The following is a 24,488-nucleotide window of genomic DNA, read 5'->3' as shown; positions in this document are numbered from 1 at the left end:
ATCGCCCCTTTATATACACTTATATAGGGATAATAAAATATTTTCCCCATTTAAGAACTGGTAAACAAACATGGGCAACACTTGGAAGTCCCAAGATATTAAACATGGATCATCTGTACAAAGTTTCAAACCCTTGGTCCTTGACTAATCCTTTTTATTTCCTCATACATTTTAACTCTCCTGTGAGATGAATTTTAAGGGTTTATCCCCAAAGATTAATGCTCAACAAGAGTAGAGAATGTAATTCCTTAAATAAGAGTAGAGAATGTAATTCCTGTAAGGCCAAGAGCCATTGCAGCAATGGGTAAGAGAGCATATCTTATATCTTTCCCACTTACATTTCCAAGTACAGAGGGAAGATGGTTGAAAGACCTTCCCTGATTAATTTTCTTGTCCACATTGTCCACTTTATAAGGATATCAGAAAGAATATTAATATGTTCCTCGGTCCACAATCCCTCACTTAATTTTTTAAAAGATTTTATTTATTTATTCATGATAGAGAGAGAGAGAGAGGCAGAGACACAGGCAGAGGGAGAAGCAGGCTCCATGCTGGGAGCCCGACGAGGGGGACTCGATCCCAGGGGCTGGAGCCCAGGGGCTCAATCCCAGGGGCTCCAGGATCACACCCAGGGCCAAAGGCAGGTGCTAAACTGCTGAGCCACCCAGGGTCCCCCATAATCCCTCACTTAATTTTTAACCTCCAATCTAGCACCTAAGTTCCTCACAATCCTTTCGTTATTTCAAGATAGTTCAATGTAGGGAGCATAATAAAAATAAAATTATATCAAAACACCTCATCATTTTTTTCCTACCTCTGAATAACATCTCATATTTAATGTCTAAGAATCAAAGATATCTCAAACTCAATAATCTGACCGTTCTGCCATCTGCTGGAGAAATAGGGAAGTAGTGAAGTTAAGTAATGAACCCAGAGTGACTTCACTGAATCCATAAACACATTAGTCAACAAATGTTTATGGGGTTATTATTATTATTCATCATGTTTAGTCAAATAGTACACATCAAGGCACTTGGCACCATTAAGGACCATACTCTTAGAATTAGCCAAATCTAGTCCCTGTCCTCAGAAGGGCTGTGAATTATTACATAATTAATAGCTCTCCTACAGAATAGTCATTTTCCAGCAATCGATTCAACATACAGGACAAGGCAGGGACCTTTTAAGACCATGAGGTTACCACTTAGCTGGTTTTAGTAGCAATTTGCTTTATAATGATATTCTGACCCTAAGACGCTTGAGCTTTTCTGAGCATTTTCTAAAGAGAAAAAAGAGGATAGGAGGGTGAGGGAAAAGAAACTGTCTTATGCCTTACGAAGCCAAAAATAAAGTTTTGGGAACATTTTTTCAGTTAACTGCTTAAGAGTGCCTAAAACATCTTGATATGAGAAAAAATAACATCTTTATAATCTGTCTGGATTTTTATCCATTCCTAATTTATAGCCTATCGAGAGTAGGAATGTGATAGTAAAGATGTGATAGTAATCATGCTAACTGCCACAGATTTGAGGAAAGTGACAGCCTCCTCAAATTAGCTTGAACAAAATGATGCTACAAGCCTATTGAATTGGCCATATATAGCCAAATCTGAATTCCCTTCTTCTTGCCAAAACCTACAGAGAAGAGGCAGCCATAAACCATGTAGGAGATACTGTGGTTGTTATTAAATATCATGTACATTTCAAGGAAACATGACTCTTCATGCCAGTGGATTCTGGTTGAAAGTACTTGATACAGAAGGACCATGCTGTTTTATGTTGAAAGGGGCTATGGGCTTGCCCTATTGCCATATGAGCTTTGGCTTTTAAAGGACATAAAAATCTAAGAAAAGCCCTTCATAGTGTTCCAGAATCATTACTATGGCACAGAGAAAAAGTAGTGCCAACATATGTAACCAACATATTCAACTCTAACAGGGCCCTAGACTGAGATGTGGAGCACAGTAAGCTCCCATCCCTACTTCCTGCCATCTCCATTCAAATCTTCTTGCCCAAATCTAGGATGAACTGTCTGCCAGAAATAATCCTCATATTAAAGAAAGGATAGAAGCACCATCTTGAACATCCTTGATTGCAATCATCAATGGGTACATTTTGAAGAGACAACTGCATGCGTGATGTTTTTCTAAATAAAATGAGAATTTCTATATTCTAACAATAGGCTTTAAAAATATGCCCTCTGGGGTATTTGTAGCTGCTTCTCCACTCCAACTTTCCCCCCAAAATTCTGATCTGCTGCAGCAACCTGAAAGGTCAATGCAGTTTCACAATTGACTCTTACAAATTCTAACTCTTATAAATTCCACGAGAGGACTCACAGGACATTCTGCCCACACAGGGAGGATGAGGAGGAACCAGCAATCACCAGAAGTCAGTATAGGTTCCTTAATATCAAGCAATGTTAGTCTAAACTCATTGTCCATTGAAATTGTTCCTACAGTGTAATTGTTGTGTACCTTAGTGACAGTAAAACATCCTGAAACTTTCTTCATGACAAAAAAAAGGTGAAAAATGAGCTGAATCCAGATATATTTGGACTAATACACATTGAGAGATACATACAAAAAGAAGGATGTTTCTGGAAGAAAGCTAAAATATCTGTCCTTTCTTACATTTTAATTAAAATTTGAGAAATAGAGAAGGTATGTCTTTGAGTTTGTCCAGTAAACGTTTAACTGAGTATGCTCAGGACACCAGGCCATATGCTAGGATTTGGAGACAGCAGTGGAGATTATGGAGAAAGCCTGACCTCTGGGAGCTTAGAGTCATACTCATTAATTATACTGATGATAGAAAGCCTGGAGACTAAAGACTGGACAAAAGAATCACAAGCAAACACCATGCAAACATTCATTGGGCTAAATTTTAGCAGGGATATATGTGAAGTTCTCAACTAAGACCAAAAAATATAACAATGTAGCAATACCACAGAATAGAAAGATATGGCTTTCTGTTTCATTAAAAGGACTCAATGGTTTTAGATAACCAATACAAGATAATGATATAATGTAGTTCCCCCAAAGCCCGCGCAGTGTTGGGGTGCATCATATGCATATATGGATCTAGATAAAATTGGCAACCATCCCTTTCCATTCTGTGTTGTGTCTACTGATACCAGAGTATTGTACTGTGCACTGGACACTACATATTAGTTGAGCCATAGACAAACAAGAGATCCATTGATGAACTAGAAACTATTGACCAGGAAATGTTATTAGTGCCTACTTTGTTTAAGTCACTGAGTTCTAGAGATGAATGACGGATAAGATATGGAGATGAATGTTCAATGAAAACAGAAGATAAACAGTTGATATGATAATTCTACATACTGATAAGTACTACTTTAAAATCCACCCAGCCATGTCCCATGAAGCACAATGGAAGGCAACTAGAGACAGGATGTCTAGAGTGGAAAGATGAAAGAGACATGCAAATGTATTACTAAAATATAAGACGAATTTTCTTTTTTTTAATAATAAACTTATTTTTGATTGGTGTTCAATTTGCCAACATACAGAATAACACCCAGAATAATGCTCATCCCGTCAAGTGCCCCCCTCAGTGCCCGTCACCCATTCACCCCCACCCCCCCGCCCTCCTCCCCTTCCACCACCCCTAGTTCGTTTCCCAGAGTTAGGAGTCTTCATGTTCTGTCTCCCTTTCTGATATTTCCTACCCATTTCTTCTCCCTTCTCTTCTATTCCCTTTCACTATTATTTATATTCCCCAAATGAATGAGACCATATAATGTTTGTCCTTCTCCGATTGACTTATTTCACTCAACATAATACCTTCCAGTTCCATCCACGTTGAAGCAAATGGTGGGTTATTTCAAGACAAATTTTCTATAGGAGACACTGTATTCTGTAAGGACCTGGAGAATAGAACCACGATGGCCAGTGAGAGACATGAAGACAGAATCAACTCAACATTAAGATCAAGCTTCCTATAAATCTGGCCACTACAAAGAAGACAGTCTCCATCAAAAGAAGAAATCTTATTTACCAACCCACTTACCAAAGCGGAAGCTTCAAAATCCTGGAGGTCCATGGCTAAAGGGTTCAACCTCTGTGTCCCTGGGACTTTGTGGGTGCCTCTGTTATCACTTCTCACTCAGCCCACCTCTCCAATCCTTGAATTAACTTCATTGAAGTTAATTTCACTGAAACTACCCTCTCTAGTCTCCAGCTTCTATTCAGCTTCTCCTCATTTTTACCTGGTTCCTTAAGAAACATTCAGCTACAAGTGACAAGAAACTAACTCAAGTTTGCTCTAGCATAACAGAATCTCCTGGTATGTGTAACTGGGAAGTCCATTGCTATACTGACTTCAGACACAGCTGGATCTCTGGCCTAGATTCTAGGGGCTCAAACAATGTCAACAAATCTTTTTCCCCATCATTTAGTGCATTTTCCTTTAACTATTGGCCTAATGATCAGAAAGCCCTCTCCATGTAGCAGGAAAGATGGCCTCTGGAATCCAAAAGCTACATCCTTTCATCTTGAGGGAAAAAAGAAAGAAAAATAATCCTATGTCGAGGGGTCCATATGTGAAGTTTCAGGGGAGGAATCTGATTGGTGTTGCTTGGATTATGTACAACCCCTGGACCAATCATGGTGAAGAGTGATAGGGCACTAAAATAGGCTGAGTTTTGGTAATATATCCACCTCTTCTGTGAGGGTGGGCCAGGGCTTGAGGGCAGGGCACTTTTCTTCCAAAAGGCAGACGCTAGACAAACGCAACAGATACCTTCTATGTCTCACTATTTCAGTAACTTCCTAAATGCTCCATGTTTCCCCCAGTTCATGCTTTTCTTTTCTGGAAAAATCGTTTTTCAAAATGGCAATTATAATTCTCTGTCTTCTCTTCCTAAAACCTTAGATAGCACCTATTTGCCTGCAAGATAAAGTAACAACTTATTAGAATTTGGACTCTATCTACCTCTCAGTCTTATTTATCCCTCACTGCTCTCGTGACCAAAGCTCTCAACATTCTGAATTGCTTGCAATTCCCTGAACATCCAAGATCGTTCTATGCCTTCAACTCGTTTCTCACCTTCTACTTCACTCTCTTAATCCCACTAATTTCCTTTCAAAGTTAACCCAAGCATCATCTCATCTTCCAGCCTGTCCTGCTCTCCCTCAGGTAGATTTATCCATTTGGGCTGTGTGAACACCTCTGTCTCTAGCTTATGTATCCCCTTATGTGCCATCTCTCTGTCTAATAGCCTGGGAGTTCCTAGAGGGCAGGGGTTGAACCTTATTCATCCTTGTGTTTCTGGTAATTTCCTGGCAGATAACAGGCACCTAAAAACAGTTTTAAGAGAGAGCAAAAGGGAGAGAGGGAAGGGAAGGAAAAAGATTCCTGAGGGCCTTTCTTTTCCTCCTAGATAAAAAATAAATGTTGAGAATTATATTCTGGGTAAAAGGGCCTGTCTTGGTGGTCTAAGTCAAAGTAATGAGTAATAGAATTTCAGGCTCAGTCATGGTGGAAGGTAGATGCAGGGAACATGGGAAGAAGGGAAAAAACGGTCTTCATAATGTCTTTTTTTGTGTGTGAACCAGGTGGACCAGCCACTCGCCCACCCATGCAAAGTGTGAGCCTGGCCACAGGCATGTGAAGCATCATCTTCAGTGATGTGCTGTGGCCACTCTGTTTCTGGCTCACTTCCAACTGAGCAAGCATGTGAAGAAATGAAAGTGAACAGAGAATGTAAAAGGTGACCTAATTCTCTGCTGAAAGCATTTCCAATCATAGGTCTGGATGTATTTTAATTATACCTGGACACAGGAGCCCTCACCCAGACATAACTGAAGTCCCGCGTGGACTGTCACTGTGGCTGTAAAGATTTGTCTAAGCTTGTGGTTATCTCAAGAGCCTGACATCACACTGATCATTAAGCAACAGTGTGGAGGCGCAGCTGGGCGTTTCCATGGCAACCTGCACTGGGTTCGCCTGCAGAGCTTGGTAACAAGAGCATTTTATTATGGGTCATTAAGGGCAAAAGGCTTCATTTACATTATTTCCTGTAAAATCCTATTATTTCAGGTGTTACACTCCATCTCCATCAATGCAGCGCTTCCAGAAGAAATCATAAATGCGGATTATTAAGTAGAGAAACAATAACAAGCTTTAGATAAACTGTAAACCACATTGTTCAATAGATGAGAAAAGCATTTCACAATAGGGATGTGGGCTAAAGAGGCACCCAGCATTCTCTGAAGGCAGAGAATTCCTGTTTGTTTGTTTGTTTGTTTGGGGTTTTGTTTTTTGTTTTTTTTTTTTTTTTGAGTATTCTTATTCTGAAAAGTGAACCATCTTTCTTTTTATCATTTGTGCCCCAGGTCTGAGTCATACTTTAAGACTGGTAGATAAGGATTCTTAAGGATACTAAATAAGTATTGACAAATCTGGCTCTGCTGTTTTATACTTTTTTTTTTAATTTTTATTTATTTATGATAGTCACAGAGAGTTTATTTATGATAGTCACAGAGAGAGAGAGAGAGAGGCAGAGACACAGGCAGAGGGAGAAGCAGGCTCCATGCACCGGGAGCCCGACGTGGGATTCGATCCCGGGTCTCCAGGATCGCGCCCTGGGCCAAAGGCAGGCGCCAAACCGCTGCGCCACCCAGGGATCCCCTGTTTTATACTTTAAACATAATTTTTTTTTTGCGGTAACAACACTTAATACGAGATCAACTTTCATAACAAATGTTTAAATGTATAGTATGGTAATGTAAGGCACAATGTTATACAGCTCTCTAGAGCTTATTCATTTTGCTTCAGTGAAACTTTATGCTTGCTGATTAGCAACACCCCACTTCCCCCTCCACCTGCCCCTGGCAACCACCATTCCACTCTTTGATTCTGCGAATTTGACTATTTTAGATGCTTCACATTAGTGGAGTCATGCAGTATTTGTCTTCCTGTGACTTGGCCGGTTTCTTATCCTCACCAGGTACTGAGTCTTCAGTGTCTTATATTCCAGAGTAGCCTTTCTTTCCCAGCTCTGCCAAATCCAGGAAATGGTAGCTTCTGTCCGTGATCAAGTACTTAACACCCTCTCCCTTGTGTATCTATGCTTGGGAGTAAGGAAATTAGGCCTTCAAGCTGACCCAGCATCTTTCTAATAGCCCAGGCCCCTGGCCAGCATTGTAGGCTGACTTGGAGCTGATGGACAGTGATTGCCTTGGAGCTGTGATAACACCAAGTCAGCTTGAAGGCAGGACCCTAAAATGGCATTCATTCACTCTCAGCTCCACCTGCTGCCTATAATTAAGGATATCAATTCTACAGAGGCAATATCACAAATGCCACTGAATATGCTCTAGCTTCCAAATCTCTGTGACCTAACAATAGTTAATTTAGCCTCTTCTGAATGGTCACAAGTTCTCTTATGATCAAAAAGACTCTGGGGGGTCTTGTATCCCAGAATGACAGCTGAGATGTAGAGATAAACAACAAAGGGTCTAATCCTTACATTTCCTGAGTTAATTTAGTATGGTCAGGAATACATAAAATGCTTTCCTGTTCAGAAACCCGCTTGCCTAAATGAGTGGAACAATGAGCATGTCATTGAATTAGTTCACGATTTCACTGGCATTTTACACCACCCTCCAAGGATGGCGGTAATCAACTTCAGATGACCCAAAGTGGAGCATTGGCAGAGAATGGCTAATTGTCAATGGCTCACTTATAGAGAATAGCCAGATCATATTCAAAAAACAAAATACAAAACTATTCCTCTCTCAATGTCCACCAGAACTGTTAAAACTAGAAAAAGTAAATTTTTTGTGTGTCAAATTCCACCTCCTAACTGTAGAATTAAGGAATGCTTATTCTGAATAGTATGAACTCTTCTTAGAGTTAAATGATACAAGGTAGGATACAGGTGAATGAAGACAATTTGATGAATGTTCTGGGATGTATTTCCTGATGTAACAGAAGGACTATGGAGGTAAATTCAGCGCAGGCTTCCTGTCGAGCTGTATGAGCCAATACACAGGACCTCCCGTATACTTTCAAGCCCAGAAGACACTCTTTGCGGGTTATGATGGAGAGATTATTTTACAAGTTCCCTTTTTGCCCCAGAAAAGGGGATCAGGTTAGCTTAGATTTGGAAAATGAGGTTATACTGCAGATAAACGATAGTGGACATATAAACACATGGTGTATGTGGAACAGAGGTGAATATCAGGTTTAACTGGTGCTTTTATACCAGTGATTACCTGCTACTAAAAGGGGTGGGGGGCTATGTGAGTTATCAAATAACCCTTTAAGAGGATTCTAATTCAGGAAGTGCCTTATATGGGGAGGTGAATCTTCCAGCTCCCTAAATCAGTAAGCATATAATTAATTAGAGTTAAAGGGAAGCAAAGCTCTGAGGACAGGGGTTTCACAAGCAACTCCCAACAGCTGGATTAAAAGATTGGTTTAACCACAAATTATTGTCCCAAGTCCCTTCCCTCACCTCTGGTATATGTACAGTTAACTTTCATAAAGGGTTTCCAAGTGAAGAACAGCATTCCTTGGATAAAGATAACTGAATAAGAATGATATTTATAGGGGTTCCCTGGGTGGCTCAGCGGTTTGGTGCCAGCCTTTAGCCCAGGGTGCAAACCTCGAGACCCGGAATCGAGTCCCACGTCGGGCTCCCTGCGTGGAGCCTGCTTCTCCCTCTGCCTGTTGTCTCTGCCTCTCTCTCCTCTCTCTCTATGTCTATCATGAATAAATAAATAAAATCTTTTTAAAAATAAAAAAATAAAAAAATAATGATATTTATAGATAAAATTAACCCTTTGTAAACTACATTTTAAATTTCCTTTTTCTAGGATACATGGTATACTTTTTGTATGGACTACTAAAATAAAATTTGTATGTTTAAATATTATAAACAGAACAGAACATATACAAACCAGATTGGAGGAATACAGATATTTTAGACACAATAATGACAAACATAAAAGGAGAGGAAAAATGTTAAATAAAACTCAATTCAATAAAATGAAAAGGTTTTTTTAAAATTTAGTGGTGGTGTTTACTTCTAAATGTGCTGTTCCATTGTGAACTCTTGGTTTCTGAATTGTAAAAAAAGTTGTAGTGATATGCTTTACTGAAAATAACAATGGATTAATATTATAATAGTTTGAGCAAGGTGAGCTAATATAATTAACTTGTCTATTATGTCCTAAAATATTAAAAATTAAAAAAATCCTGCTCTGAATTAAAGGGCTGAGCTGCCTGTGGACACGTATCAGAGAAGATTCATCTCTTTCACTTACTTCTCTTACAATTAGTTCTGAAGAATATCATTATGACCACTTTGCCAGGTCTGTCTATCCTCAGTTTCTGAAGAAATAATCACCTCATCCAGACATGAAAGGCCGTCATATTGCCATTTGGCAGTACTGGACCTATGAAAAACTAAAAAGTGCTATTGAAAATGAAAGGCCCTATTATTTCAATTTTTTGGCATGGGCAGTTACTTGAATTATCTTCCATTCCTTTTTTTTTTTTAATGTTATAGCCATTTGTGTAATTTTTAAAAAATTTAATTAAAGTGTAGTTGACATATTATATTAGTGGCAGATGTGCAACATAGTGATATCATAATTATATACATTACAAAATGCTCTGCCACCATATAAAGTTATAATATTATTGACTATATTCCCTATGCTGTACTTTTCATCCCCATGATTTATTTATTTTGTAACTTAATCCTCTTCCAATCTTGGATTGGATGAAATGGTCAAAACAGTATACTTATAAACATCTTTATAGGCTAACTGGGAACAATCATCTTCAATGTTGATTAACAAAGAGATCTATAATTAAAATTCTGAGAGCTATCTATGCAGAGGAACAATTTTATATTGTTCATATAGAGCCTGAGTCTCAAGAGGTTTAAGGACCTCACAAATATATCTAATGATTTTCTGCAGCATCTTAATAAGGTAGTAGGAAGCTGGCATTCTGGCTCTGTAGCACAGAGGAGGATGCTAAGCCATAGTAGTAGGTGTTGCATTTATGCTGATAATCCACTGGGTGGGTCATATTTCATTTTTAATTTTATTTTTTATAAATTTTATTTCATTTTTAAGGACCTCAGATTCACAGAACTGAATTGCTTATGCTCATTAGTCCAAAACCCACTATTAGCATCCATCTGAAGAAAGTCCTTGATTTGCCCTATTACTTTTCCCTTCATCTCTATCTTCAATCCCATCCCCCTTCCTACTCTCCTAGAAAAATATAAAAATATGTGCTGTCTTAAGAATACCCAATGGGAAAAGAGATAGTCTCTTTCACAAATGGTATTGGGAAAATTGGACAGCTACATGCAAAAGAATGAAACTGGACCACTTTCTTATATCATACTGAAAAATAAATTTAAAATGGATTAATGACCTAAATGTGAGCCTGAAACTATAAAAATACTAAAAGAGAGCACAGGCACTAATATCTCTGACATTGGCCATAGCCACATTTTTCTAGATATGTCTTCTGAGGCAAGGGAAATAAAAACAAAAACAAACTATTGGGACTACAGCAAAATAAAAAGCTCCTTCACAGCAAAGGAAACAATCAACAAAACTAAAAGACAACCTACTAAATGGGAGAAGATATTTGTAAATGACATCTCTGATAATGGGTTAGTATCCAAAATATATAAAGAACTTATACAACTCAACACTCAAAATCATATAATCCAATTAGAAAATGGGCAGAAGATATCAATAGACATTTCTCCAAAGAAGACATATAGATGTCTGACATTTTAAAAAATGCTCAACATCACTGATCATCAGGGAAATGTAAATCAAAACGGCAATGAGATAGCACTTCACACCTGTCAGAATGGCTAAAATAAAATTTAAAAAACCACAAGAAACAACAAGCATTGGCAAGGATGTGGAGGAAAATAAACCCTTGTACACACTGTTGGTAGAAAGGCAAATGGATATAGCCACTGTGGAAAACAGTATGGAGGTTCCCAAAAAAATTAAAAGTAGAACTACCCTATGATCCAGTAATCACACTACAGGATATTTACCCAAAGAATACAAAACATTAATTCAAAAGGATACATGTGCCCCTATGTTTATAGCAACATTATTCACAATAGCCAAATTATGGAAGTAGCCCAAGTGTCCATTGATAAATGAATGGATAGAGAAGATGTAATGTGAAATATATGTATTTTACTCAGCCATAAAAAAATATGAAATGTTGCTGTTTGCAACAACATGGATAGAGTTAGAGAGTAGAATGCTAAATGAAATAAGTCAGGCAAAGAAAGACAAATATCATATGATTTCACTTATGTGTGGAATTTAAGAAACAAAACAAATGAGCAAAGGGAGAAAAAAAGGAGAGGCAAACCAAGAAACAGACTCTTAACTATAGAAAACAAACTGGTGATTATTAGGGGGTATGTGGGTGGGGGATGAGTGAAATAGGTGGAATAAACAGTACACTTGACATGACAACCACTTAGTAATGTACAGAATTGAATCACTATATCGTACACCTGAAACTAATATAACACTGTATGGTAACTATACCGGGATTAAAATTAAAAACTTAAAAGAAAAATGTGTCCTTTCGGGTCGACCATCGATAAGCATATGCATTTATGGCCGAGCAATTTTGCCCTGGAAATATACCTCAGAAAAAAAGTTTGTGCACGTTCATAAAGAATTACATACTTATTTGTTTATCACAGAGTTGTTTGGGAGTAGCAAGGGAATGGAAGCCACCAGTATGTATCACTAAGTGGATACATACATAAAATATGGTTTATAGATATGACTGCATACTATGTAACAGAGGTAATGAATTAAATTCTAATACAGTAGCATGAGAAATGTATTAAACCGAATGATATCTAGGCACAATGTCATCTAGGTAAAATTTTCAGACCACGTGTATGAAACAATGCTAAATATTTCTCAGATACATGTTTATCTCTCATTTTAAGAGAAAACTTATAGTTTATCAAGAATGAAGGGAAGAAAGGAAAGAAAAATGTAAGGGAAAGTGGGGGAAAAATCAGTCAAAGGGTCTATGGATGTAATTTACTAACTTTGTACCAACACAATGCTAAGTTATTATAATCATTATCTTATTTCAAACTTATGATGTAGATACTGTTGTTCCCCTACTAAAAGTTGAGCCAAATGAAGCTCAAAAAGGCTAAAAATATCACCTAAGAGTTCACTGCAAGAAAGTGGCAGATCCAGTTTACAAAAGCAGATCTGGCCCACTAGTCACCAAGTCAATTTTAAACCACTCACCTCTGAGAGCTGTTTTTGGTAGAGGCAAGATTGTCCATTTTCCTATAGCCAGTTTCCTCTGTTCTATACAATTTTACACTCTGCTTTCAACTGTTAGTTGTTTTTGTTTCCCAAATTCCTGGAAGTGAATATAAAAAGTAGTAGACAGAAGTTTAATAGACCTTGTTATGCTTCTGACCAAAAAATAAATACACTTGCATCTGATTTATACTTTAATGTCTCAATAATTAGGTTAGCATGAGTTGATATGGAAGAAACCAATAAGCCTAGATACAGTGTTAAAATTTAGTTTCTGGACAAGACAATAGAGTGATTCCAGAGTGGTGGCTCATCTGCTATCCTAACATACCTAAAAATCCTACTTGACCATATATATCATCTCTCTTTAAACTTTATAGATTGTTCTTAGGAGATTAATAAGGTTCTGAGAGTGGATGCTGTGTTTCTTAGTAATATAAGCTATTGCATATTTTGTCTTTAAAATATTAAGGAAAATATTAATTAAGCAGAATAATCAATTAAGTTATTTTCTTTGAAGTTTTATGTGATGCTTCCAGGTTGTTAGAAATTAAATTTAACAATGACAAAATCTCTTAGATATTAAAAAGAGGGTGCAAAATGTCAGGTCATACACTCGTAGTTGAGTTGATTCTTTCTATTCTCTATAATTGCCAAATGGAAAAGGCTTTTGGAGAGCTCTAGCAGAGATAACATAAAACCTGCTTCTGATCACTGAAACAACAAGAAAGATGAGAATGGTAACATTGATGACATCACCAAATAATATAATGCTTGAGATTTTTACTTTTCAATTAAGTATGTTCAGTATGCAACCAGAGAAAGAAATAGAAAACTTAATTAGGAAGCCACAATAAAAAGTACTACTTATTGATAATCTCATATGAATGCTCAAAAGCTAGGAGGAAAAAAAAAAGAGAGACGTGGTTGGAACTAGAGGGTTTAATGCCAAGTGAAATAAGTCAGTTCGAGAAAGACATACTATATGATTTCACTCATATGTGGAATTTAAGAAACAAAACATGTACATACATAGGGGAAGGTAAGTAAAAATAAAATAAGATGAAAATAGACAGGGAGGCAAACCATAAGAGACTCTGAACTCTAGGAAACGATGTGAGGGGTGCTAGAGGGGGGGTGGTGTAGGGTAACTGGGTGATGGGCATTAAAGAGGACACTTGATGTAATGAGCACTGGGTGTTATACTCAACTGATGAATCATTAGATTCTACCCTGAAACTAATAATACGGTGCATGTTAACCGAATTGAATTTAAATAAAGAATTTAAAAATTAAATACATATATACATACATAAATAGAATGCCTACTTACCCTGGGTGGCGCAGTGGTTTGGCGCCTGCCTTTGGCCCAGGGCACGATCCTGGAGACCCGGGATCGAATCCCACGTCGGGCTCCCGGTGCATGGGGCCTGCTTCTCCCTCTGCCTATGTCTCTGCCTCTCTCGCTCTCTCTCTGTGTGACTATCATAAATAAATAAAAATTGAAAAAAAAAAAAAAGCTATATCTTTAAAAAAAAAAAAAAACCTAGAAAAAAAAAGAAATTTGGGGGCTGAGGTGAGAGAGGACATGAAATGATGTGACATATGTTATAAATGAATTATGAGATTCATAGTTCCAGAAATATGAAAGAACTGAATAATAATGAGAGGACATAATTAATATTATCTCTTGAAAATTTACTGATACCTATTTTAAAAATCCTATATTTCCACCAAGAAGAGTCTAATTAAAGAATTCCACATGGACTTCATTTCTTTAGGTAAAAGAATGATTATGTTTTGAGGGCTATGAACCTCTTTTACAATTTTGGCAAAAGTTCTGTAACATCTTTTTCCAAAACACACATTCATGCCCATTTTGCATAAAATTCCAAAGGCTAATAAACCTAATACCCAAGGACTTAGACTACAAAGGTCAAATTGATAGGATACATAGCAACTCAGTCTAAATTTCTCCTACAAATTCTTTTTATAAAGTTTTCTAAGAAACAACTTGACATTTACCATCTTTCTGGGTGCACATATAGAATGAAAACCAATCATCTTACTTCAGGCAAGGTCCAATTTTGACATAATTAGATTTTGTTTATTTTACCGGAGCTGCCACTGAGTTTTGCAAATTGCAGACATCATAATGACACTTCCAGGAACTAGTGCTGAAGGAAACGAGATATCTGGTTACCAAGAAGGCTAGTGAAGCCTTGCGCTGTGGAAGGAGGCAGTATTATCAGGGGTTCTATCAAACTAATAGAAAGAACTGAGAGTTCATCAAACCTTACAGCTTTTTGAAAAAGTAAGTCTAGATGAGTGCTCCAATAGCATAGTTGACACTCAATTAAAAGTCTTGTCCAACCCCACGTCTGGTACATCATTAGGGTTTAATGCAATCATGTCTTGAGAGCAAATAGAAATGTTATTTCCCACGTGCACTGAATCAAATTAAGAACATTCGTAAAGCTGTGAAATCCATTCCTTGTGTCTTGGGATGTTCTAATGAGAAGTATTTATCTGTTAGGAAAAGCTTTAGACCCACCTGAATTTTCATCTCTGTTCCTCGGGATGTCACCAAACCAAAGATGCAAATGAGACCTAAGATAACATTAGATTCTGTTCAGTAGGCTCAGACACGACTAATGAAGGATGTAATTTTGTATATTCACGTTTTTTTTTAGTTGCTACTGTGTGGGTGATACTTAAAGCAGTGTGGCAAATGTAAGGTAAAAGATAATGAGAAGCAGGAAGATATTGTGAAGCTTGAATATGAAATCAGAATGACTGGGTTTAGTCCCTGGCTCTGTCATTTGGTAACTATGTCAGCTTGCACAATTTCTCTGGGCCTCAATTTCTTCATAGGTAAGTGAAGATATATTGTTTATCTGTTAGGGATTTTCTGGGTTTTTGCAGCTGTCGTCACAGCAAGGTATGGTTTTCTCTACATTGCAAATATACTTTAAATTTATTTTTTATATTCATTATAGTGATCAATACATACAATTTTAAAACTCAAATATTACTACAAGGTTTAAAACAATAACTATGAAAAAAGTGGCATTTTTTTCCCAGATTCCTGATCCTCAGGGGTAGCCATATTAACCTCATTAAGCCTTATTAATAAGAGTCATTAACTCTTTTAACTCTGTTTATTTGGTCCTTCAAGTTCACTTTTATAATATGCTTCTATCTATTTTTTGGTTGTTTTCCAACATTTTGTTACTACACATTGAATTTCCAAATTGGTATATGAGAATTTACTTCTCCTATGCCACTCTCAACACATACCTTCCTATTCATTCCCCCCAAATAGTCATATCACAATTTGTGATTAAATAAGTATTTAATGCTTATATTGTTATGACAATAAAAATGTTCAGAGCTGAGCTATGTAATTTAGTATGATTCTATTTTCTTAGGCAACTTTCCCTCTCTCATTTGTTATTTTTATGTTTTACATATATATTCCATCTTCTATTTACTTTTCATTAATTCCTTTTCCAAATCTCCACCTGAAATAGCCACTCAACATCATCAGATGCATCAGGTGATATCAGTTTCAGTTTCTCCCTTCCCACAACCTTCCTATAGTCCTTTGTCTTCTGGTTCCAGTCTTCACTGTTTCTAGGATCCTTGAGGACTTACCCTCACCAGCAGGCTGGTAATTCCCTTTGCTTCTCTCAAGCCATGTTTCCAAAATCAAACAATTTCTTTCTTTCTTTCCTTCCTTCCTTCTTTCCTTCCTCCCTCCCATCCTCCTTCCTTCCTTTTTTCTTAATAAAGTAGAACACATCGACTTGTTGCTTCCCAAGAAATTGTGTGTAAAAAGTAAATGTTTGAGACAGACTACATCTGAAAATGCTCAATTGAATGTTTGCTTGGGTATACAATCTAGGTCAGAAAATAGTCTCTTGCAGATGAAAGGGCATTGTTGTAATGTCTTCCAGCTTTCAATGTCATCCTTGAAAGACTGATGCCATTCTAATTCCCAGTCTATCATGTGACCTGGTTTTTCCTCTTGGAAACTTAAATATGTTTTATTGTTCATGAATGTAATGACATTTCAGGATGTTGTGAATTGTGCTGTCTCTTTCATTTTATCATGCTGCTGTGCATTTGAAGAACTCTTTTGTCCAAATACTCATGTTCCTCACTTCAGGGAAGTTTCTTTCAATTATTTCTGCAATAACTTCCTCCCCTCTGTTTTCCATTTCCTTTTCTAAGATGGTTGGTTTCAGTTTTCCTTTTATCCATCTGATCCCACATTATAAATAAACTTGGTATCTCCACATCCAAATTCCTGGAAAGGAAAGGTACAACCATGCTGACTTCACAAGGACTCCTCAGACTGGCTGGTTGGCCACTGTTAGTCCCAACCCTGAGCTCTCAGTAAGGTTATAAGGATCCAGCTACTCCTAATCATTTACATAACCAAGCAGAACAGAGATTCTTACTCCACCCACTTTTTTATTTTTTCCTTCCACTTTCCTTCCTCTTCTCCCTCTTTTTTTCCCCCTTTGTCTTCTTCATCCCTCATAGGGATGACCATTTAATTCTCCTCTTCTTTTACCCTTTTTTTTTCTTTCTTAAACTTTACTATCTACCTGTATCCTAACCCTACTGGCCATCTGTCCTCATTTCAGTTCTATGGCCTCCCACCTGTCCTCTCTATAGGCTCACCTGTCATATTAGTTATAGCTACAAACCTAGCATTCTGGAACTAGAAGGGCTCCATTTACTGATGAGGAATTGGGCCCAAAGAAGTTGGGCTGATTTGTTAGTGGCAGTAGGACTCCAATGCAAATTTGCTAACTCTGGATTTATTGAACTTCCCATTACATAACAGTTCAGGGAACCTCAACACAAACCTTTAGGCAATGCTCCTATGCATTTTGTAGTACAAATCCCACTGAAAAGATGGATTTTTACATTGTGCTTGAGTTAATAACTAAGTCTTTAAGGAGTAGCCCCTATATATTCCAGAAGTAAAATAAAACAAGTAAGAGTTTCTAGTAAATGCTAACATTTATTGAATACTTACTATGTGCCATTCATTTTTCATGTTATCTTATTTAAGCCATATATTAACTTTATGTAATAGTCTCATAAGCTCTGATTTCAATATGATAAAAGGCAGAGAAATTAAATTCTTGTCATAGAGAAATAGGAGGAACTTATTCATAGGTCTGTCTGTTTCTCAAGTCCATGCTGTTAACTAATCTATGGTGCTTCCTGACAAACACTGTTTATGGCATTATTGTAGCCTGCTAGACAAGCTCAATAATCCAAGAGCATGCACAATTATAAAATAGGCTTCAAAGTATTCATATCCTCTGAGGCCTATTTAGCAATACCTGCTTCTCCCATTTCTTTGTAAATCTTTAGATTCAGGGAGGGACAGATCTCCCCAGGCCCATGTATATCCTTATTCTGAGCCTTCCCATTCTTATGGAAAAAGGTAAATATAGCAAAAGTAGAGTGTTCCAGATTGTTTCCAGTCTGGCTTACTTCTTTTAAGATTAAAAAAAAAAAAAACATTTGGTGAAGTGATATTTTTAAGGTTATTATAATAATTATATCCAGCAAGCTTCTTAAGGTTTATTTGAAGTGATTTGCATCAGTCCAAACTCCTGGTCTGCTCTCCAGGTTTTTGTGATTGCTGTTTTGAGCTATAAATCTAGCTTGGCTAATGGAGGATAATAAACAAAGTGTCCTTGCTTTCTCTCCAATATAACTCAGCTGTATATTACAAAACCTTGATTCTGCCTTTAGACATGTGTTGACCAGCTTGTCAGAATTTCCACTGGCATTGTATATGAGGGTGGGCGGAACTGCTACAATTTAGATGTAAGTGAATTAAAAAAAAAAATCTTTCAAGTGACTTCAACCCCCTGATTCATTTTCAACTTGGAAAAAATACCATATACATGGTGGTCTATGAGAGCTATACTTTGGCAAGCACAATTTATAATTCATTATCCTTTTTTTTTGTCAAGGCAATTTTTAAAAAGCTATTTCTGTCCTCTTTCAAATTGACGTATTTCTTCTTTGACTGCCATATGAGCTTTATGCCTTATTTTCAACATCTTTAGGGTATTTTTTTCTATTGCTTTAAAGTGTAATGAACTATATATCAGATATTGTAAAATATGTTCTAGCCTTCAAAGCAAGCTAAATCTATCACCTGTTTCATAACAACTAAGGAACCGAGTGAATGTTCTGTTGTAATCTCCACAGTAAGAAATAGTACTTTATGTTAATAGGCTCCCAGGGTATTTCAGAGCCAGTTTGGAATCCAGGACAAACAATAGCTTTACTGTCAGCCTTGACACCCCCACCTTGACACCACCAGGCAAACCACAGGATCTGTGCAGAATGAGGGTTAGTAAGGTCCCTGAGTATAGTAGGTTGTTAAGTGCCTCCCAATTATATTTGTCTAGAACCTCAGAATGTGACTTTATGTGAAAATAAGGTCCTTGTAGAAGTACTTATTTGAGATCAACTCATACTGGGTTAGACCGGGCACTAAATCCAATGACTGATGTCCTTATAAGAGGAAAGACAGGGACACAGAAACACAGGGAAGAGTCAGGGATTAGAGTGATGCAGCTGCAAACCAAGGATTGCCAGAAACTAGGAAGAGGTAAGGAAGGCCCTTCTCTAGTGCCTTCAGAGAGAACATGACTCCATTAATACCTTGATTTTTAACTTCTTGCCTACAGAACTTTGAAAGAATAAATTTCTATTATTTTAAGTCATCCAGGTTAGGGTAATCTGTTACAACAAATCTAGAAATGAATACAATAAGGAACTCCTGAATGATGATATTGAAAAGGCTTGATCACAAATAAGAGTGTCCAAACACTGGGCAGCCCCAGTGGCTCAGCGGTTTAGTGCCACCTTCAGCCCAGGGCGTGATCCGGGAGACCCAGGATCGAGTCCCATGTCAGGTTTCCTGCATGGAGCCTGCTTCCTCCTCTGCCTGTGTCTCTCCCTCTCTCTCTCTGTTTCTCTCATGAATAAATAAATAAAATCTTAAAAAAAAGACTGTTCAAAAACTTAGGATTCCTGGGGTATATGCCTTTAAACAACTATGTATGGCTGTGGATAAGAAGAATGACTAGAGATGTAGCGTACAGTGACCAGACTGGGATCATCTCACTTCAAGCAAAGGGTGGCTGCTAAGGCAGTGACGAAAACCTAAGGTTGGTCTGAACCTTGGAATGCAGGATTTGAGCTGCAAAGGAAGGAACAGACTTCACAAATATTCCAGGATGGAAGAACCTCAGCAACCTGTTTATCTTCTCAGCTGCATCAGCACATGTATACATAGGACAGTTGAACCCAGTCTGATAATTTTGTAAACAGTTCAACTACAGTAAGTGGAAAGACTTTTACTATGAATTACAGGAAGGTGTTCATTGCTGTGGGAAAGCCAAGCTCAGGAATGGAGCCAGATTCCACTCCGTTTGAGAAGTACCATTTCACACTGGAAAGCACATGGACTTTGGTATTGATGAGACATGTGTCAACATCCTGGCCCCTTCACTTTCTGATTGTAGTATTTTAACAAAACATCCTGGCCCCTTCACTTTCTGATTGTAGTATTTTAACAAAATGCTGTGTGCCATGATATCCTCACTTAAAATGGGAATAAAATGTATCTACCTTATAAAGTAGTATTGTAGTATTTTAACAAAATGCTGTGTGCCATGATATCCTCACTTAAAATGGGAATAAAATGTATCTACCTTATAAAGTAGTTGTAAGGATAAATTGAGATAACATATGCGAAACAGGTGGCATACAGCAGGTGCTCATTAAATGTTACTTCAGTCCCTTCTGTTCCTGGAATCCAGGGAACTAAACAATAATTGCTCTCTTCCTTTCTTTCACACTTGGATCCTTAAGAAACTAGACAGGATGTGATTTCTAAAGAAATAATGAGGCTATGTTTGGTTACTTATGCTTGTATGATAATGAAATTGATATATTGTTTCCCTATTTTATGGTCAAGGATAAATTATTTTTAATAGTCATGCTTAAGAGTTATTTATAAGGGGTGTTCCAGAAGGCAGTGATTTAACTCAGAAGCAGTCCTCAATGCCTCTATGGTGAGGAGTTAAATTTCCTTGGCAGCTTTGAGCTCCTCTTCTAGAATTGAAGTGCTGGTAAGGCAAGAAATTACAAACGGTATTCTTGTAAGCAGCTTATTGGTCCTAGACTATGATAGAACAAAGATATCCTAAGGTAAGACAGAAAAGGTAGTAGTTGAAACTTTACTCTTTAGTTCTGGAAAATCATAAATTCTTCCCAAATTAGTAACTCCTTGCATAGACTTTTGCAGCCCAAACACTCAAGGCTTTTAGAAAAGATGGTTTTCAAGTCTGGATTCAACCTACGATCCAACACCAGAGCGTCTGTCAGGCTCAACCACATAGTGCCTCCCAGTGTCTCTTCTGCATGAGTGTCCTCCTGTCCCTCTCTTGATAACAACGAAATTAGACCAAACCTTTGCCTCTAAATTTTCATGTGTGTGTGGTGGTGGTGTTGTGTTTTATTTTTTTTTTCCAGAGGAGGAGGTTACATTCTGATCCTACAATAATTAAATCAGAAAGGAACAATGGAGGACGTTTGCTTTACTGAATCAGGTGAGATGAATTGTTATGAAGTCTGGAATTCAGCTTGCTGGAAAGGGAAAGGGGGGCAGAAGAGTGGGGAAGGATGAGGGAGATGGGAAAGGAGAGAAGGGACAGACAGAGGTGAGGAGGGCAGGCAAAGAAGAAAAAACTATAATACTGAAGAGAGAGAATGTGGAAGGAGCACTTTAGGGGGTTGTTTGGCAAACACAGCTCACCTTTCCTATGCCCTCCCTGGTCTAAACTTGTTACCTCATTTCTTCCTATCTACCACAGAGTGAAATACTGCAAGCAATGACCTCTCAGAGCTTAAATCAGGCCCTGTAATTAGTTCATTATGTGCTTGCTAGAGGCTTCGCTTAGAAGAAATTATGTCCAGGACAATAGCTGACTAACATACAAAATACATACTAAGTATTAGTCACTGTCCTCACAACCACCCCTGAGGAGATAACTATTTTTATTTTTGACTTAGAAAAATGAGGTTTAGAGAGATTAAGAAACTTGCTTAAGGCCTTATAACTAGTAGAACCAGCATTCAAACCCAGCTCAGTGATTCAGTACCCCATGCCTTTAACCATCAAGCCACACTGCCAGCCCTAGAATAGAGAAGAGACTGGAATGTTCTCCCTGGGCACAATTCAGTAGCAGTGCATGGGCCTCAGTCCCTGGAAAGAGTGTGGTGAGGGGTTTGCTTGAAGAAGCAACAATGTTTTCTCATTCCTCACGTTTCCTTGCACAAGAGATTTTTACTCACTTTCTTTTATTTATTTGACAGAGAGAGAAAACAAGCAGGTGGAACTGCAGGCAGAGAGTGAGGGAGAAGCAGACTCCCTGCTGAGTGGGGAGCCCAACTCAGGGCTTGATCCCAGGACCCTGGGATCATGACCTGAGCCGAAGACAGATCCTTAACTGACTGACCCACCCAGGCACCCCCTCCACCCACTTTCTAGGAGGGAAAGGGTGGGAGGAGCATCCTTGCTTCTTTCTACCTCCTTCACTGACCTCCTCAGAGGAAGAGGAACAAATTCTCTGACGTGGAAGCGGAGCAAGAAAGAACCCAGTGCATTTGGCCCCACAATTTGATTTCTCCTTCCCTCAGCCTGTTTCCAGTTTACTCACTGGCTCCTCACTTTTGTGGTAAGCTTTCCAGAGCAGTCTCTGTCCCTGGAGGGGAAGTTCTCCAGGATGGTCCTGCTGAGTCAGGAAACAGGAAGGCAAGAATTCCTAATTGTCTGTGGACTGAAGCAAGCCCATTTGGCCGCACATGTGGAGCTGTGCTTTGCAGCCATTTTTATCAGTAAGAAAACTGATGGTTTTATCTCCATCTTTCTGGCTCTTTGGTCTCAGTTCCCAACTTCCTTAATTCACAATTACCTCAATTCAAAGTGGGAACATTAATACCACTACAGGATTGGCCTAACAGTTAAATGAGATAAAGTATTTAAATCTCTTTCCTCCTAGCAAGCATTTAACAATTGCTTCCCACCCCCCCCTTTTCTCCTTCTCTTAGTCACAATCTAACTTTATGACTTGTTTTCACTCTAAATATATTTCTTCCATCTTGTAATCTCTCATTGCAAAGATTTAATTCTATTCTTATTATATCTCATAGGTTTTTGGCAATAAAACTATTTGACCAAATAAGAAGTCTTACAGAGTTGGTATCTTCTGTAAATTTGGTCTTCACATCTTAAATCTTTGAGCATATTTATCCCATTGGAAGCGTCTGATGTAATTGTTTTTAGCAGCATGTAATTTTTTAATCACGCAATTGGATTATAATAATTAGGCTCTTGAAAGGAGCTGCAAAGTAAAAATTTGAACACATAAAATAATTTAAACCTTTTAGACTTCAAAGTTATTATTTTGGGCTTCATTCTGTGTACCATATTACTTAAAGACAGTGAGAAAGGGCTAAAGTATCTTTAGATTTGAAGCAATTCAGTATCATTTGAATTTTATTATTCAATTCTTTCACATTTGTTCTGATAAGAGAGCTAAAAATCTCAGCCTTCAGAGGCCAGACAATGCTGTTTTCCCAGTGGGTCCATGATTAAATGTCTTCTCATGTAGAAAGAGAGCAAAAACAAACAAGCAAACAACAGATGACAGATGAGAGCTGAACATTTGTCCCTGATATGCAGCATGATTCTCTTTTGCTTTATAACTAAAAGTAATAAACTAGTATGTGACATTGGAGTCAATAAGAAGTTAGCCCCAGCAAGTAGATCTTGGCAGTTCTGCTTTTAGGTCCTGTGCTTAGACCAAGTCAGAAGATACACCTTACAGGGCCCCTTGATCACAGAGCTTACAAAGACTGTACCTCAGGATGTGACCAAGCCTTGAATGGAGCTTTATGGAGGAAAATACTCCATAAGTATTAAGGAGATTTATTAAGACAGATACAGGGAAGGTTCTTCTTGATTCCTGGCTCAGAGCTGGAGCTTAGCTATGCTAACAATGATAGGAAATGATGACGGTTCTAGCTGAGCATCACGTAAGGCATTTTTGGGCCCTTTTCTTGGAAATAAATGATGGTGAGGCCACACTTCCCAGGATGAACTTGCTCAGTTTTGAATTCTCTAGTTTTTCTTCACCTTTTGATTTCTTCTTGCATTGATCCCAGATCAAGGAAAAGAAAAAAATAACAGAAAAACAACTTTATTTCCTTGAATTCTGGAGTGTTGTGCGCCCTGAGCCAATGATGGAGAAGAGTCTTGTAGTTAGGAGAGGGAGTCTATCTTTCTGTCCAAAAATCAACCCTATTCTTTAGGAAGAGTCACAAAGGTATGGCCCTTCCCTCTCTCCCACTGATTTGAAAGTTGAGAAAAGCAGAATTAAACAGAAACCGGGAATGGTGATAAAGACCCAAATTCCACTCTCTGTAGTCATACCTCCTAGTTTTAAAGGTGAATAATTCCATGTTTACCTATCCTTCCTAAAATGACATAGGGATTATGTCTGCCATAACTTTCAAACCACCACCAGGGTTGAGGATTTGAAACAAAATAAAGATGCCATTTTCCAATTTTTGGAATAACAAGTTGTGGGTATCTCTAATCTGTAGTGTTTGTAGTATGGTTTACTTATTATATTGTGAAGAAACTCCAACATCTTTTTTTCTTTACTAACTAATGGAAAATACCATTGAGACTGTAGGAAGGTTACCCACTATCTATTTAATGATTGCCTCTGAGATTACTAATGTAATTGACTTGCTGGAAGAGTAATGACATTAACAAAGTGCCTACTTGGAACACAGCTTAGCTCACCAGAATCAAACAGGAAGACCTACAAATCCTAGGTAGGTATAGAACTGGTGATACCGTATTTATGAGTCAAATATTTCCAACATTTCAACGGAGCATAATAGAAAAGACATATGCTTTCAACTGAGACAAAGGCTAGCAGGACTTGTGCAGCAACTTTGGCATTTCCCTTCCTTGGGTTTAGCAAGAAAAGGACTGATCTCTAGGACTTCACAGTAGGATGAGGGA

The sequence above is a fragment of the Vulpes lagopus genome, chromosome 16 (genome assembly GCF_018345385.1).
Source record: "Vulpes lagopus strain Blue_001 chromosome 16, ASM1834538v1, whole genome shotgun sequence".
NCBI lineage: Eukaryota > Metazoa > Chordata > Mammalia > Carnivora > Canidae > Vulpes > Vulpes lagopus.
The sequence above is the reverse complement of the archived record's forward strand: the minus strand, read 5'-3'. Positions refer to the sequence as shown.